General features: G+C 41.0%; 1 long non-coding RNA gene across 1 annotated transcript; it reads left to right on the top strand.

Moving 5' to 3' along the window:
* Nucleotides 1–66: 66 nt before the first annotated feature.
* On the top strand, nt 67–1,767 carry LOC121225040 (uncharacterized). Its single transcript, XR_005922755.1, has 3 exons — nt 67–166; nt 304–375; nt 496–1,767. It is a non-coding gene; the product is annotated as an uncharacterized lncRNA (long non-coding RNA).
* The last annotated feature ends 2,271 nt before the right edge of the window (nt 1,768–4,038 follow it).

Genomic DNA, 4,038 nt, shown 5'->3' with positions numbered 1-4,038 from the left:
TTTTACTGTTTGTGATTTAAACCTTCTTTTATTCTTTTTGATCGAGACATATCTCCTTTTTGTTTTAGTGTGGTGTAGCCGAACATTATCATTCGTAGTATCATTCTCTACGTTGATCTTTCTCCGCTCTTCTTGCGGTTCCTGTGTTGCAGGGTTCTGATTATCGGTAAGTGGTTACACTCCTCTCTTGTGTAAGTCTATTCTCTTCTTTTCCTTATCTTAAAACCAAATACCCTCCTTTGTAATCGTTGATTACCAACTACTGATGCTTTCTCTTGATGTGCTGCTTGTTGCGGTATTAAGGTTTTCCTCGAGGAGGGGTGTGGTGTAAGTGTTGTAAAGTCGTCGAAATCACTCTTCCATTCCTCGAACAAGGTAGGTAGGCTAGTCTTCTTTTATGTAAAGGCCGAATGTTCTATGGTTTTGCATATGATCATGTGTGGATGTCAACTACATGATTAAACAATACTGTTTAATGAGATTGTTGTATTGCAGATAACTGTCAACAAGTTTGAAGTCAATCTTCATCGGTTGTAAAAGTGGGCTAAGCCATTTTTGTTAGTCGAGGCAAGTATTACTTTAGTTTTGATCATGGATGTAAAAGAAGGAGTTTAGTCATATAATTTAGCAATTAATGGGAAACATATTTGAATACAGATTTTGGGTGTTCGTGGATCTAAGTGCACCGTCGCAATCAGGTGTGTAATCACCCACTGCAACCGTAGATCGACTAAAAGACGAAAAGCCGTAAAACACGACATTAGAGACCACACGGGCGTGCGAACGCTCGAGTGGTAAGCCTGACTTGCGAATCATGGTAAAATTATTGAAATACCTTCGAAAGGTAAAATTACCAAAATACCCCCGAAGGGTAAAATTATCGAAATATCCTCAAAGGGTAAAATTATTGAAATAACCTCAAAGGGTAAAATTACTGAAATACACCTGAAAGGTAAAATTATCGAAATACCCTTGAAGGGTAAAATAACTTTTATACCCCTAGGAGTTCAAATGAGTGTATGACCGATTTGCTCTATGTTATATATATATGACTGTTACGGAGTATGACATACTGCATACAAGTATGATTTATGACATGACATACTGCATGGGGTTGGGATTCTGATATAGGGGAAGTATACTGTATTGGTGACTTTGCCACATATACTATTACTGGTAGCCCTACTGCATTATTGTTACTGGCAGCTGTGCTGTGATATTGATGTGTTGGTTGGATTGGGGTGGGTTGCATAACTGTATTGTACTGATTACTGCATTGGGCACGGGCCCACTCACTATTACTGTACTCGGCTTAGGTCCACACTATACTGTTATTGAATAGGGCTCAGGCCCAGACTGTTACTGCATGTTGTATGTGGACTATTTGGTAGGGGATTACGCACGGAGTTTTGAAAACTCACTCTCTCCTTTTAACCATGCAGGTAATCCTCAGCCATAGACGATTCGGGGCTGCGAGGGACTCGGAGGTGGCCCCACAACTACTGTTGATGTTTACATTTTCCTTTTTTTAAATTTTATTAATTTGTTTGTTTTGTTTTTGTAATAAGGCCTTTAATTTGGCTTTTTAACTTTAATTGGGCTTTGCTTACATATTTTCTACTACTAGTTGTGTGGAAATGAATTTTCAAAATAACTATGATTTTCAAAGACACGGACTTTAAACGTTGGAGTTCTCAAAGGCTTCTGTGTTTTAAATCAACTTAATGTAATAATAGTAGTTAATAAGGCAAACATTTAGTTAAGTGTTCCGTTAAACGTTACTAAAGAGGTTTCCAAACTTAAGAAACGAGTTTGATCAACAAGAAATGAGTTTTATCAAAAAGTCTAAGTTTTGAAAGACACTTCAATGTGACACACCATATATGACCATAACGTCTAGGCCGGGTTTGGAGTGTTTCACTTAGTGGTATCAGAGCTAGGTTACAAAACTTGGCTGTGGAATTGGGTTGAAAATATCTGGAATCTTTGGAAAATTATTTTGAATTATTCTTGAAGGTTAGATGTATGGCACACTGAGTCTCCAGTGCCGAATCTGTAAGTTTTTATATACTGTAGGCTGCTTAAACTGAAATATATTAAGAGATTACTATAGATAGTAGGACTGTACTGAAACTCTTAAGTTAGGGAAAACTAAGACTGTAGGAAAACGAAAATTGTAGGTAGACTCCTGGATTACGAAAATAAAATTTGATTATTGCTTATCATAAAACATCTGTTAATAGTTACTGGAACTGCTAAATAATGCATAAAACTTCGTAAACAGATTATACGTTATTCGATATGAGTGCTAGGGGTACTCGTGGAAGGGGTACACGTGGCCGCGATAGAGGCCGAGGAAATGCTAGGGCTGGGTCTTCGACATCGGGCACATGCCTAATGTTGGGGCTAGGTAAGCACCAGCTTCAGCAATGACTAAAACGGGATGATTCGATCGTGTGGCTGGGGATGATGCACTATCCCAAGCTATGCTCCATATTCTGGAAAGGGTCGCAGGGACCAGTACAAGTGCTGTAGACCGTGGGTCAATTTTAGAATGACTACGGTCAAATGGAGTGGAAATTTTTAAGGGTGTTTCTGAAGTGGCCCCTAATGTAACTGAATATTGGTTGGAAGCCACAGAGAGAATAATGGATGACATCGACTGCTCTTCTGAGCAAAAGCTAAAAAGTGCAGTGTCTTTACTTCGAGATGAAGCCTATCAGTGGTGGCTTACTGTGAGAGACGGTACTCAGGTTGACTGGTTAATGTGGGATTTCTTTAAGTCGGCATTTCAAGAAAAGCATGTGGGTGCAAGTTATGTGGACGCCCGAAGAAATAAATTTTTGAGTTTCTGCAATTGAGCTGTTATGCTCGTGGAATAGTGGCAACTGGGTATGAACGCTATGTGCAATTTAAGAACGGCCTCCGGGATGAGTTGCGAGTACTGATAGTTCCGCCGAGGGAGCGAGATTTTGCTGCCCTAGTTGAAAAGGCGAAAATCATCGAGGATGTGAAGCGCTCTAAGCGCCAGAACCGTGAGAAAGATAAGGGAAGGTTTAGGAGGGATCTAGAGCCCTCAAGTTCTTTTAGAAGGCCTAAAAAGAAGGCCAGGTTTGATGGGCCATTTCGAGCTGGGGTTACTGTTGCTACACTACAGCCTTGTGCTGACTGTGGGAGACATCATTTGTGTGAGTGTTGGAAGAAGATTAGGGCATGTTTCAGATGTGGGTCAGAAGAGCATCAAGTTAAGGATTGTCCTCAGAGGCTTACTCAGATGCAAGCTACAGGTCAGGGTTTTGATTAGCCAGTGAGGGGTGGTCAGTAGCCACCGAGAGGCTGTGAGCAAGTTAGACGTGGAAATGGTGTAGGACGAGGTCGTGGAACGGATGGGAGAGGGGTTGGTAACATTGAGGCGTGGCAACCAGTACTGGTTTATGCTGTTCTCCACCGAGAGGTGGTGACGCTCCAGATGTTACAACTGGTACATTCCTAATTCATAATGAACCTTACACTGCTTTAATTGATATAGGGTCTACGCATTCATACATTCCATGCACTGTGTCTGGCACCTTGGGTATCATGTGTGAGAGTACTGTTAATGAAATGACTGTGTTAAGTTCACTGGGACAATCGGTAAAGGTACACAAGTTGTTCAGAGATGTGCCCCTAGATGTTCAAGGAGTTATATTTCTAGCGGATTTGATAGAGCTATCGTTTGGTGAATTCGACCTAATATGTGGGATGGATTGGTTGGTAAAACACCGTGCAAATTTGGGTTGTGCTGCTAAGTGGATGGTATTAAAGACTAATGAGGATGAGGAGGTGGGTGTGATTTGGGAGCGAAGGGACTTTCTGTCTAATGTAATCTCTGCATTAAGGGCCGAAAAACTAGTTCGTAAGGGTTTTGAGGCGTTTGTAGCCTATGTTGGTGTAACTGAATTTGAGGGTCCTTCTATTGGAGATATCAGAACGGTTAGGGATTTTTTGGATGTATTTCCTGATGAGCTCCATAGGTTGCCTCCGAGTCGCGAAGTTGAA

This window comes from Gossypium hirsutum, chromosome D13 (genome assembly GCF_007990345.1).
Source record: "Gossypium hirsutum isolate 1008001.06 chromosome D13, Gossypium_hirsutum_v2.1, whole genome shotgun sequence".
Classification (NCBI taxonomy): domain Eukaryota; kingdom Viridiplantae; phylum Streptophyta; class Magnoliopsida; order Malvales; family Malvaceae; genus Gossypium; species Gossypium hirsutum.
This window is presented reverse-complemented; position numbering and strand designations above follow the sequence as displayed.